Source organism: Aedes aegypti, chromosome 3, assembly GCF_002204515.2.
Source record: "Aedes aegypti strain LVP_AGWG chromosome 3, AaegL5.0 Primary Assembly, whole genome shotgun sequence".
Classification (NCBI taxonomy): Eukaryota; Metazoa; Arthropoda; class Insecta; order Diptera; family Culicidae; genus Aedes; species Aedes aegypti.
In genome coordinates, this window is record NC_035109.1 from 301,935,905 (window position 1) to 301,950,740 (window position 14,836).

Sequence of the window (14,836 nt, forward strand, 5' to 3'; positions counted from 1 at the left end):
TTACACCTATTGCTCCCGGGGATCTCTGCCACTAATGTGTGTTTTCGTTTAATCCACAGACCGGCCGAATCGGAGATATTTACCCCGCTGCTGCTCAAAATGGACCATAACAAATGCGTAGACATTCTCCGAATGCAACTCGTAGAGCTGTGCGCCGCCGAGTTAGAGTTTATCCATGAATTTCTTGAAGATTTCCCTTACGGATTCTATCGAGTATCCTTCCGGGAATGCTCCCTGGAATTCCTTCAGGGGTCTAAACCTCAGCAAGAGTATTTTATGTCTTTCTCAGTTTTATGAATTGAAACGGCTTGTTTGGCTTAGCCCGTTTTAATTCATAAGACTGAGAAAGTCATAAAATTGCATCTATAATGCCAGTCGTAATTTCAGCAAGAGTTCGTCTATGGAAACCTCCAGAGTTCTAGCTAGAATTCCTTCAGAGATTCTTTTAGAAATTCAATTATCACTCATGCACTCAGGGATTCTTGAAGGAATATGCCTCAGGATCCGACCACGTATTCTTTCAAAAATTTAGCCATGGTTTCATCCACGGCTTCATCGTCAGAAATTATACAAGTTGTTGACAGGGTTTTGCAATCGCGGATTTTTTTTTTCAAAAATTTCATAAGGTCTATTTTTATTCTTCCATGGATTTCACTGGCATTTTCATAAAATTTTCCAGTTTTCGTTGCCAACATAGAGACGATGCAAGATAAAAATTCAGCGTACTGATATAGGATGTCGAGCCTTTGCTTGGAGTGTGGTTATAGTATGTTGCTTCATTCTATTAATGTCACTTTAACCTATTTGCCGGAGCTAGGGAAGGTCCATAGTATTGATTGGCATGGAGTTGCCATTCCTTTGGATTTTCCAGTGATTTTGAGATTTTTTTTTATAAATTGCTTTACAAAAATAAGAAAGTCATTCATGCTATTTAAATTTCCACTAGAATTTCCTTTGATTTTTTTTATTGTTGAAGGAAATGTCCAGTATTCCTAAAGAATTTCTTGCTTTTTTCATTTTTAGTAAAATTTCATTTTGAATTACTCTTTAAACAATGTTTCCTTGTTTTTTTATTGTTGAAAAAAATGTTCAATATTCCTAAAGAATTGTTTTCTTTTTTTCAATTTTAGGTAAAATTTCTTTGAGGATTGCTCTTCGAACAATGGTCCAGTAGTTTCCATCAACTTTCGCTATGAAGATCTCCAAAAAAAAAGAAAGAGAGAGCTTTGATTAATCCCGTTTTACTCGATAATTCACTACTGACATGATAAACGGCCCCCGATTATGATATGGCACTAGATCCCCCCAAGTTTGGAGCTTGTTTAAATGGGTTTTATCATGTACTGTTGTCCACCCGATATAATCCGAACATTAGCAGTAGACGATAAACAGTTGAGGATCGTGATTGTTACAGAGAGCGATAAGTGAGAGATACTCTCAATTTTTTCAGAATTCAATCAATGTTCCTCCAGCAATTCCTGAACAAAAACCAATCAAATTGGGTCCTAAAATGTTGAATGAATGCTTGTTTTTATTTAATAATACTAAAGAGTATGTTCTTGCAAATACTTTAGCAATTTTTCCAGCTCAAGTAACGGCTATAACTTATTTAAACTTAAATTAAAAATGGTAACTAAACAGGAAGCTTGACACTTTTGATCATGTTTGACGTTCACTTTGTCCACATAAATGCCACAGGGCTTTTAGGTTTAACACTGGGCTTGTGTGTATCTGACATTTCGGAAGGGGCACGAAAAACAAAATATAGTCAAAATCTGAGTTTAAATCAAAGGGTGAGACAAAATCTCAATTGTGAAGAAATGTTTTTTTGGACTTAAACCAACGAAAATCATTTCAAAATTGAGTAAACATGTGTTTCTGGCCTAAACATAAGCGTTTGGTACTAAAATTTGGACAGGGCTTTAGGACCCTATTTCCCACAGATTCCTGGGACAATTCTACAAAATATTCCAACGAGTAATTCTCCAGTTTTTCTAGGTCTAGAGTAGGTCCAGGGCTTGTTGAATGAATGGCTCACGGAGCACCTTTTGAAATAAAATTGTTGGGCGGAGCACCTGCTCTTCATCACCACTCCGTTTGAGATCTGGACTTTTCACAAGCTTAAATTGATCCTATAATTCATGCAAAAATGGTGAAGTAACATTTATGTTAGTCAATCTTTCATTAAGGTTAGATGATTTGAAGCCAAACCTGAAATTTTCAATAACACAAGTATGGAGAACCAAACATTCGTTTGTTTTGAAAATATGATCGATTGGTCACTTGCTGTTGGTGACTAATCAATCAATAAATATCTTGATGCTCGAGAATCAATAAATATCTTGATTTCATTTTAATTTTTGGTTAAATCTTAATTCTAATCTTTAAAACATTTTTCAGTTTGATTGAGAAAGCTTTTTTACTTGCGGGTTAAGCTGTCACAATACGGCACTTAAAAGAGACTTTATTTGGTTCTTCGTCAAATATTTCAAAGAAGGAATTGAAAAATCTTCGAATTTTCGTTTTAAATTTCGAACACTTGAGCAAGTTTCGTAGCGAAATATTTATTTTGAAGCCTATATTAATGTGATTCAATAGTTTATTCACAAGTTCAGCACTCTCGGCAATATGTATTCATAATTTTGATAAAACTCGTGAACTTAATTTTGTATCACGATATCAAAATTTTGATTCTTATCGAAGTTGCATGTTCCTCAGATATTTTTTCTATGAGGATAAGTATTACGACAAAAATTTCACAATCATAAAATTTCAAAATATTCTGTCTGATTAAATTACAATTCTTCAACATAACGAATGTAAGCAAACCCAATTTTGTAGCCAAAATTTTCCAATACTAAATGAATGGGAAAATTTTCCCCGACAGAATATTTTTTTCTCTATACAAATTGCCAAAGGAAATATTGCACTAAATCCTTTTATTTCAAAAACAGTTCAAAATAAAAAAATCGGCATTTTTTACAAATGCGATAACTGTGGGTGATAAAAATGCTGTGAATTTTTTACTGCACAAATTTCAAGATATTTCCTAGTTGCGCTAAATATGTCAGCCCAATCGGAGCTCTAGGAGCCAAGATCCAACACACCAAACTTGGCCATTTTGTAAGGAAAACGGTAAAATGGTCTTTTTTTCGCCGGTCACTGTGTAACAGAGCGGTGAGAGTAGAGGTTAGACAATTTACTTTACAACGCATTCATCCGCAGGTCGTTAGGAAACGGACTAAACAAAACACCCAGTAGTCCAGTGATGGACTTTCTGTTTGACGAAAAGGTTCCACCGACTGGAGCGGGAATCGAACTCACACCACATGGCACAATACGCGTAAACGACTAACCACACGGTTACGAAACCCATTTTGCGCAAGTAGAAAATCTCAATTGCGACTTTTGGGGATTACAAAAATTAAACGTTATGGAAATTCGTTCAAAACTCTCAGGTTAGATAAACAAGGTTTGTTCACTCTTCTGATTAATGAAACAAGAAAAAGAACAAACATATGCAATATTCAACTCAACCCTATTTCTCGAGGAATGCAGTATATCAATGTCAATAGAGTCCTAACATTCTGTGATAAAATCTCATTTTCATTAAATAACACGATAGAGCGAGGTCTTGCTTTACACTGGCAAATTTTGCCGCTTAAATAACGACACTTCAATTTAAAAAATGGGCTCGAATTTGTACATTGACACTTTTGAACAAGTTTGACGTTCACTAAGTCGAAAAAACACCACAGGGGCATTACTTTTAAACACGGGGGTTGTTCCTATCTGACATTTCAAAAGAAACACGGAAAACACGATACATCCAATATCATAGTTTGAACCAAGAGGTGTTACAAAATCTTAAAAATCGAAAAAAAGTGTTTTTGTTGGGCTAGAACCAACGAAAAATATTTAAAAATTTCCATGGTAAATCATGTGGACAATATTGCCACACTCAGATAGCAACGATAAAAAATTCATTTGTTCAATTTGTTATAAAATTCTGCAAATTTTTATGTGCTGCAAGGGTTGATCTACCAAAAGCATTGATGGACCACTACTCCGGATATCGTGGAAACCATTTAATGGCCTCCGGAATTTGCTCCTTAGCCACTTGGTAACCAGTAGTGACGATAATTTTAAGTACAAAAACATTTATATTTGGTTAAAAAACGGCTGCGAAATCCGTAGGTCATAATCGGATCAATATAACCCAAATACCTTATACGTAACTCTTTTGTCCAGCCCTTCATAATTGTCCTACTTTTTTTCAACTTATTTTGTACAAAAGATTTAAAGTCACCAAATTTCATAACAATAGGAAGTATAAAAGGAAAGTTGTGGCGCTTAGAAAGTGTGTTTCGGATCATATTGACCCGAGCATAGTAGGAAGGTTAACTTGCACTTAGCTTTTGTCACTGCTTTGGTCGTTGGAATTATATTGGGGAACTGAAATGACATGCCGCTGCTGCGTTTGTCAATTTCGACTAAACACAGAAGATGAAGCTGTAATGTTGAATCTTAGGTGTACTGCAGCATAAGAAGCAGCTAAATGGTTGAAGACGGACGTACACATGAACTGTGAATGATTCGAAATACATAGTATCTTCAATTACGATCTTCACATTTTGCGTTATTGACCTTAACGTAACAACACCTAAATGTTGAATTTATTCTTCTGGTAGATGAAACAAAACTCCACTGATGCATTCCAAAAGTGTTGTTTTGATGTTTTGAGCATGCTTCACTACTGAACATTTGGTAGTCTAACTCATAGATTACCGAATTGTCGTTGCAATACCTGTAAGCTGATCATATATCGGAACATCAGTATTTGTTTATGAATTACAGAACAAATTCGGTAATTCAAGTACAGTTTAGTGTTATCTTGTCTCCTGTTTGATTCCTTATTGTTTGTTTATTTATTGTTCCTTTCAAGCCTCCGTTTTGGTTTTCGTTCGTTTTTGGTATCTTTTTGTATCCTGCTTGGATTTTTTGAGACATTTTGTCTGGGTAAATGGTCTCTGAAGTTCCTTTTATTCGAACACTCTGTCGCTACCAGCTGTGCGCTAGTATGAAGACTTGGAGTCGATTTCATCAGTTTCATTTACAAACATTTTTATGCTCAATCTCCTCTACGCCTATGTTCGTTGCCGCTGTTTGAAAATATTTCGGCTTACAGGTCTAATCTTATGGTTATGGCTTACCTTTCGAGTTTATTTATATCCAGTCGACGATGAAGATACGGATTTATACGACACCTTCAATCAGCCGCCGCAACTCTTTTATGATGATCTGTGGATGATTAACGCGCGCGATTCACACCAACACCGAACTAATCCGCACTAGGTCGAAGCCGTTAAAACTGTCACAAACTGTTTTACTACTTTTTAATGGTCAACACTTGCCACTGCTCACTTCAGAATTCTCCTAAACTCACTTTCATCTCTTCCGATCAATGCCCCAAGTTGAGCTTCTTATCAAACTCTTCAGAACTATCTTCATTCACCACCGTGAACCAACTACCCAAACAGTTGTTATTTTCAAAAACCACTATTTGCCAGAACCCGGCCTTCAACAGCGTAAAAAACGGCCCACACTTGACCGAATCGGAACGATCTGCTTGCCTGCCCTAGGTCCACCCAGAAGATAGAGAGACGGTATTACATTACACACATGTGCTGCCTGGCACTTCCAAATCAAACCATCATCATCACCAAGCGCTTCTTCCCATAGCATCAAACCGTATATGAAGCACTCCAGAGCCAAAACACAACAGCTGCTGCCACCATCCAAGAGGAACCGCACACTCTTCTTCCTGAACTTCCTAAACGGTTCTGAGTGCTATGTTATCAGCGGGAGAGAACTCCAGAGAAGCTGAACCGGCACGGACAACGAACGCGATTGGAATGCCAAGATCGGATGCAATCAGGCAGCGTTTTGTTTTGTTGTCCGTCGGGTTGTTCTGTACGCGCTGCTGTTCGCTGTTCGGTTCGGTCGGTAGCGTGCTTCGAGGTTCATCTAACACCGAGAGAGAATCTCTCCGAACTCGCCAATGGAGAGTGAGTTTCCCGGGCGGTTCATCCCCGATTACATAGAGAAGGCAGTATGGAAACGCGTGGAGTCAGCGAGGATTGCAAAGGGATATAGCGTGGGATTGTCGCACAGGTGGCATCTCGCAGAAACAGAACAGAACAGCCAAACGGAAACTTTCATTCATCGAAAGGAATTATGAAAACAATCTTTAGAATGTTTTATCGGTGCTTTGCTGCTCTGCTAGTGGAGCAGGTTGGGCAGAGCGTATTTTAAGGGCGAATATGATGGGTTGTTTGTTTCGTGCTTTGTACGAGACATGGCGAAACAAGTGTTCATACATGCAAGTGGTTGGAAAATTTAAAGGATAGTGGAAGGTTTGTCAATAACATTGTGATGAGCTAGATCAATGATGCGTTGAATTTTATAAAAATTTTGAATGTTTAAAACACGCTCAAATTAAGTTACATAAACTTGAGTACGATACGCACGAATTTTAACACTCGCTGACAAACCTGCTTTTGAGATGTTTTTTTTTTCTTTTTTTTTTTCAAAGTATTTTTATGAGACTGATTTCGATTTTTTTTAAGTTTCTTTTTGTAAGAACGAAATCATTGATTTCGTATCGAATCTTATCGAGAAATTGTCACTGGTTTCCGAAAAAAAGCTTTTGGAATTTATCCAAATAACTCTTCTCAAAGCTCATTCCGATTTCTTTATCATTCTCCAAATAACTCCGGAATAAGCTCTTGCAGAACCGTCATCCAGAATAATATTTCTATTAATGTTGAAATAACTTCTCAGATAAATTAGAATACAGCCCTAAAAGCCATCGATTTCCATGTGTACAGCTCTTTTTTTCTGACCGTGTGAATCGATATTCTTGATTTTCAACAACGCTACGATATATAGTGCTAATTACTTTCCAGTAGTAAAAGTTTTGATGTGTATTAATTCATGTATCAAAACATCTACTGTAATGCACCAATGCATCAAATGAAGCAGTGATTTGGTCTTAAATTTGATTTTGAATGAGCAAAAAAATGAGTTATTTTCAGTGTCATGCAGGATCGTATTTCGACACGTGCTTTGTAACTAAAACGAGCATCACCGAAAAGATCATCTGCATAGAGCGAATCTAAACTGAAGCTGTTAAATTTCAATTCAGTGAACTAGACCAAAATGAATTTCCATAGAGAAATTAAAATATATCAAAGTGCGCGGTGATTCTTACTGTGGCTGGCATTCGACCTCCAAGTTCCTTGTTGAAATGCATATCTGATTTGTGCGCAAAGAGATAGAAATATGATAAACTAGACGAAATCATGTTTTTCCCGCTAACTGACACAAGTATTTGTATTAAAAGCATGAGAAAAGCTATTGTCTTGATGTATGGTTCAAATGATTTTTTGAAAATTTGATTTTATGCCCAGAGATAATACCGAAAGAGTCATACAGGTAGCCAGTATCTCAGGATGTGTAATAATATTTCATAGAATGACCATATAGTTTGTAATACATAATTGATTTTTTTCCGAACATCGTAATGTAGTGAAACATAATATTGGAGATGGAAAATAAGATGATTTATAACTAACCTAAATACATGGAATTTGCTCTTGAAAGATGAGAAATGAAAAGTCAGATGATTATTTAGAAGTACGTTTAACTGAAGCAACAAATTATTTGATCACTATTGAATGATGTGTAGGTAAGAATGGTAATACAAATAAAATTGAAATGTGATAAGAAAAAAACATGCAAGGAACAAATTTATAGCAATTGGATGATAAGCGGCAAACGATCAGATTATCATCTTGAATGATGAAAAAAAAGAAACAATGTTCTTTTACGATATATAAACCAAAATGAGATAATTGCCCTAGTGAATGATGCGAGGGAAAAACCGAGCAAACTGTCAGATGATCGCTCTTAGATGATACGAAAATGAAAACGATAGGATTACTCTTAGATGATACGAGAAGATCCTAAATGATGAGAAAATGATGATATGATGAAAAGAAAAAAAAATGATCTTGTATTATGTGGAAATGAAAATGAGATGATCGCTCTTGGATGATGCGAGAGGAAAAATATCAGATAATTGTACATGGTGATGCGATATAAAGAAAAGTTCTTAGATAATGAAAAAGTAACTGAAGGTCGCTCTTAGATGATGCGAAATAGAAATCCGCTCTTAAATGATGCGTCAATCAGAACCTGGTGGAAGATAAAACGTTCTTGGATGATGCGAAAATGAACATGAGATGATCGTTCTTAGATGATGCGTGATCTTTCTTAATTATGCGATAGGAAGAACGTAAAAGTTCTAAGATGATGAAAACACTGACGATTGCTCTTAAATGATGCAAAAGAGAATGCTGCTCTAAAATGCTGCAACAATGAGAATCTGATGAAAAGGCAAAACGCTCTTGGATGATGCGAAAATCAAAATGAAATGATCGCTCTTAGATGATACGAGAAGAAAATATCAACTGACCGTTATTGGTGGAGGATGGTGGTACTATAGAAAGAAAAAAAGTTTTTAGATGATAAAAAAATAACAGTTGAAATTGGATTATGCGGGTAGATGACCTTTTCGAGGTGCGTTACGGGGTAAGATCTACCATATTGTACTCTTGTTGTATCTGTTCTTGTGAATACTTATAAGTTAGGGTCGGAAGAGTATAAGAGAGTAACAAGGCACTAAGACCCACCTATTTGTCCTAGATAATGAGGAGGTCGAAGTGAAAAAATGGTTCAATCAGCATCTGAGGTTGGTTTCAAGTCATGAGACAATTTCTTTCCGAGTTCAAGAGTTTATCTTTCGATATCTAGGAGGGAAACGATTCCGAATCAGTGGAGTAGCAGACCTCTTAACTTCTAAAATAAGCTTTTTGTTTCAAGGAATCTTAATGTTTCATGGGATGAAACCTGTTCACAGTTTCAAAAAACGACTTTGAACCTTGTAAGTAGAAGCAATAATTTGATACGCTAGAGTACCGATGCATGGTCAAAATCAGTATCATTCAACCAGCTTAGTGGCCGAACCTGATTAGGGGCGCGCTTTTGAGAGTTTAATGGTGACAAACTGTTTTCTTCAAAAGGTATAAATAGCGGTATCTTTTTCTAAAGAGGCTCTATGCAAAATGTTAAAGAATGATATTTGTATAAAAAACGACTACTTCATTATTTCTCAATAGTAATGGAGTAGAACGACATGCACTAAACAAAGGACACGGGTATACCACAAAAGATAAAAAAAAACTGGTTGCAGTGGTTCATCCCGAACAGAAACAGATAATTCATTTGCTCAGAAACATTACGATACACGTTTATTTATTACCAATGGCCTAGGGAGTTCGAAAACAGTCAAATAAAGGTTCAAAGTATCACAAATATTCGGGTGTAGAGTAAAATGGGAAAAAAGTTTGAGTGGGCAAGAGTTTCTTTTAAAGATTTCTAACTCAGTTTAATAGTAATATTATAAATGTAACGGTAGTTCGAATGCTATTCAAATAAGGGACTTTCACTGACTGAGGTTCGAAAAAGTTATGGCTACATATTTGTTATTTAAAGACGTGAAATTAGTAATTTTCGGTAGAAATTTCGTTGTCTGAACCGAAATGAAAATTATTAATCTTATTTGATTTTTATGTAAGACCGTAGCTAGGCCTGTTGTAAGGAAACTTTGAGATGTATTAGTTTTTGCTTATAATAAATCTTCGAGTTCGGTTTTTCATTTATGTTTTTTTTTTGCTTAATTGCTTGGAAATCATTTTTGGCCCATAACGGGGAAAAAGTTCAAGACATATTTTGTTGCCTTAAATTCACACACTATCTTTAAATTTAGCGGAATATACCAAAATTTAACATTTTTCACACGATCAGGCAAATTTAGCTAAATTTGAAGATAATATGTGGGTTTTAGGCAATTTGCAAAGTTTTCCATGAGTTTATACATGGGTCGAACTTTTGCCCCGCTGATTCGAACTTTTGCCCCACTATGAGCCAAAATTTGTGTCCAAGCATTTATGCAAAAACAAACACACCTCAACGCATCCTTATGGTAGGCCTAGAATCGTCCTTACATAAAATATTAAAAAAGATGTAATCTTTATTTGGTTCAATGCTACGAAAGTTTCACCAAAAATTACAATATTCAAGTCGAAAAACAACAAAAAGCCATAACTTTTCCAAATCTTAATCGATTTTAATGAAATTTGGAGTGAAAGTCTCTTACTTGAATAGCATTCGAACCACCATATCATTTATAAGTTTTGTTTTGAATTAAGTTAGAAATCTTGAAAAGAAACTCTTGCCCCACTTTACTCTACCCTTTGTTTCTTCACTTGAGGCATAGAGCTAGAGGCTGTTTCAATTTGATGTTCGGATGATTTGTACAAAACATCGAACTGATGCTCATTTCGATGCAAATGCAAAATGCACTTTAATGCCTGACAACATTAACCGCACGGCAAAGTAAATCTTTATCAACCATTTATGAGTGGTGAGGTCTAATATTCGACTTACTTGGGACGGATTCGATCACTTAAATGGTTCAATCACTCAATTTATTAAACGCACTTTACTCTGCATACGGAATCCTGATTTCCGATAGACTCCCACTGCACCACGCCGAGAGCAGCCGTGAGGGATTATTATGTGTTTGTTGCTGTCGACGGCGTGAACCCTTCTTTCCTCGCTCAGTCTCACTTCCATTCGAGTGTATCCTTACCCTCCTAAGAGTAGCTCAGATCCGTCTAGTTTCAGCACCGACTGCCATCCCCGTCGCAGTAAAGTAGGTACGTGCGGACGCCCGGAGTCGTAGTTGTGTGAAAAAGTGCACCAGTTGCGAACGGGCGAAGGGATTATGGCGAAAATTGTTTTAAAGGCTAATACAAATGGGGTTGAAATTGGTGGTAATCGGTAAACGGTGTGAATAATTTATCGTGGCGATGATTTATTTGTGCAGCTGATCCGGCGTCCAGCGTCCAAACTTTCACCCAGAGGGGGGAGGCGAAAATCACACCGCAGTAGAGAGTAAATTTGTTGCTTTAAGGGAAAAACTTATTCGGGATTTTTTTTTCTGATGTACTTTTTTTCTGCGACAGGGAATCGAAGATGATAAAAATAGGAAAATTTAATTTCGAGTTACTGCTGCGGAATTCGATGCCAGATGACGCGGCTCGGTGTACCAGCTGGCAGATGACAATCCTTATGAGAAAAAATGCCACCACATCCACCAATTCTATCTACCCTCACAGTTCACCCATCCTAGGGAGATATTTGGCCCTAGTTGCCACCCTAGAACTCATTTCAATAAGCGAACGTTTGTGGATTTAACATATCCAAAAAGTTGTGCGGTTTCCCACTGGCTGATCTGATCCCCTTCCCTATTGGTACTCACCAGACCTATCTCCAGTTATCTACGGACGTCGCCATAACAGCAGTCACAGTAGGGTGGCCAATAATGATCAAACTACCAGAATTTTAAGTTAAACACCCAAATTTGTTCAAACATTATTCAAAAATATTAGACTAATTTTATTTTGCTTTGGCATTAAAATGTCATAGTCTCGGTAACTTACTTACTTCATATTTGATGGCCAACAATTCCTTGCTGTTGTGTTGAATCTACAACGAATGAAGAAGCCATCACCATTGGCCCCGTCCTGGGCCAATCGTTTCCGGTCGCCCTGAACCTTAAATCCTCCTCAACTGCAAAAAGCCATCTGGTGCACGGTCTGCCACGGAGGCGACGGCCTCTCCCTGGTTCTCTGTTGACATGCCTAGCCCACCGCAGTCTGCCGTGTTTTATAAGCTTTACAATATCAATTTCTTTTTCTTCTCTTTATACCTTTATTAATGAAATTTTAAGCCCTAGTTCATCTCGGGACCAACGACTTTACTTCCCTTCCGAAGGAAGTTGTCACTATAACTTTTTTTTTGTCAGTGACTATCTCGGGGATGGGATTCGATCCCAAGTCCTCGGCGTGAGAGGCGTGTGTTAGTGGTGACTCTGAGATAGATATTTAAGTTACCTCAGGGTTCTATTTTACATATCTACCAACATTCAACCAAATTTATCCTCGAGTGAACTACAATAAATCATCGAAGTATTTGTTCTAAAATTTCTTCTGATAATATATTTAAGATTATGCCATGGATTTCATCATCAATCTTCGATTAAACATATTCAAAACGTCGTTAAAAAATTAAGAACGCACTTCCAAGAATTTGTTTAGGCATTCTTTAAGGAAACTTTTACCATTGCTCCCATATAGAATATTCTGAACAATTCCAGCAATAGACCTAGTAATAATCTATCTGACGTTCCTGAATGGCCGGACAACTCTTTTAGTTTTTTTAAAGGATTCTTCAAGAATTCTAACAGGAATCAACCTAACAATATTTCAAGAGATTTTCTTCTGAGAAGACATGCAAGCCTTTTCCCCCTAAGGGTACACCAAGAAATCCTTTCAGAGGTATTCCGAAGTACTCCAGGGATTCTTACCTTCTTTATCATGCAAGTTTGCGTGAATTATTCGGATAGTAGGCCATTCCTTTCGGATTCGTTTTTTAAGTCAGCCTTACTTCAGGCCTTATTCCAGGTATTACTGCAAGATGATCTTCAAGTAGCATGTCCCAACCTTCCTTAGCGATTCTACCAGTATTTATTTCAAAGCTTCCTCTGAATATTCTTGTAAGAATTCTTCTAAGAGCATAACAAAAAGTTTTTTTTGTTTCAAGATTTTGAATTTCGACAGTTTTAAAGAATAGAATAGTGTCTTCCAGAAAAAAATAAGAGTAAACCCCAAGAGAATTTGACCAATATTCCTCATAAAATAACATCACCTAGCATCAAGCATTTAGCATGATTTTCATTCTAGAATGATTGCACGCAAGCTCTCCTTCACCTTTTAACGATATGTAGAACAATTCGTTAGAAAGCGCATCGCCCTGCTTTTATCTGTCTAAGGTTACGAAGGGTGTTGAAATCTCATTCGCAACCCATATACTTGATTTTGGACCTTCCTACGTTGCACGTAGGATTAACTGATTGATCAGCTACGCCGGAAAGCCATTGTCTATCATTATTTGCTATAACTCGTTTCTTTTTACTGAATCGTACGCCGCACAATGCTTTGCTCCATAGACAAAAATACATCCAGCTAGCAGGTAGTTCTTCTTCCTTCAATATTCTTAGTAGTATATGGTGAATTATACCTTGCATCTACTCACTACCGTGCATGAAAAGTTCGGGTGGAAGCTCATCCTTCCAGCAGCCTTATTGTTCTTCAGCTCCTTAATCGCCTTATTAACCTCATCTAGTGATAAAGCAGGGGTTCTCAACCGGTGGTCCGCGGACCCCTAGGGGGCCGTGACGGCTTCTCAGGGGGTCCACGAAGCTATTTCAAATAAGCGTCTAGTTGCTGTTTTATAATACAAATATATCAAAAATGTAAGTTATTTCATTTAACTTTCAAGAACGCCAGTACTGATAAAATACATTTAATTACAATTTGTTTATTAGAGTTTATCAGGTCTAATTACTCTGTGTGTGTTTCTTGTAAACTTGCGTCTCCAGTCTTGCTTGATTTTTTTCCTGTGTGAGCTTGATAATCAATCTTATGTCAATCTTATCGTCCAATGAGGAATGGATAGGAAATTCTTTGCATATTTTTGGTTGAATAGGATTTTTTTCATTTCTCTCAAATTATTTGAGGAATCCACTCGAATCTTTTATCAGGATTTTCTTAAGATATCTTTAGTAGAGATAGTAGAGATAGTAGAGATTTCTTAAGATATCTTTAGTAGTATTTATTGGCAGAAACTTGGTCAGATAATCGCCAGAATCCTTGCATGGATTCCAGACAGATATCTGACAAAGTTTCGGAGATTTTTTTCAACGAATCTTCGACAACCTATAGTTGGCTCTTCAAAAGCACGTTTACAAGTTTCTTGAAATATTTATGAAAGTCTCAAAAGATAGATACTAAATAATATGTTTTTTTTATTAGATCTTTCCGCATTTCTTGTGAATTTTTTTGAGGATACACGAGAAAATTTCTTAAATGTTTCTGTAAATCGTTTAAGATGCTTGCCATGAAAATCTTCCACGAACTTTAACTTAACAAACATTTTTGCTGAATAAAAGCTAAGTTATTCTTAAATACATTGTGACTGAAAAAACTCTTATAAAGCTTACTAATGTTACTTGGGATGGAAATAATACTGTTGAGATTTATTGTTGGGATCTCGACCTACGTTTTTTCAGGATTATGACAAGATACTTTCTCAAAGTTCCTTATCAGATTCTTCGAAGGACAATGGATTACCTACTTTGCTCTTTTCCACAGTTGATCAGCGAAAGTTTTCTCGTTTTATTTTGTATGGGAAAAGGTAGAAAAATTCAAATTTCTCGTAAATGAAAGCAATAATCGAAAAAATATTTGGTAGGCGTGATAGCCATCATCATTACATACAACCGGTACCAAATATTTTTTTCGGAAAAAGTTCCCAATTTTGGGAAATAATTAGTTGGATGCATTTCACCATACAAATATTTTTCGCGGTACCTTTTAGCGTTTTTTCATGCATAGACACTAGCGCATGTGCGTTACTATGTGGCGAGTAACGAATCAGGCCATGTTTGTAACCCATTGTAAAACTCTTGACTAGAGTCTCAGTAAACTTCTTTGAAGGATAAAAGCACACTTTTTGGGTTATCTTTTTTTTAAGTTTGACTATCAAGAATATCTATCGAATTCAATATCAACCATTTTCGGGGGTC

The 14,836-nt window shown here is 36.5% G+C and overlaps 1 protein-coding gene across 3 annotated transcripts in view; it reads right to left on the bottom strand.

Moving 5' to 3' along the window:
- The window catches only part of LOC5563881 (protein CBFA2T2), a 377,408-nt gene extending 371,473 nt beyond the window's left edge, over window positions 1-5,935 (bottom strand). For all 3 annotated transcript variants that reach the window (XR_002502708.1, XM_021855228.1, XM_021855227.1), the window contains exon 1: window positions 5,214-5,935. The gene's annotated coding sequence lies outside the window, so the exon portion shown is untranslated. The remainder of the gene's footprint in view (window positions 1-5,213) is intronic.
- Between the last annotated feature and the right edge of the window lie 8,901 nt (window positions 5,936-14,836).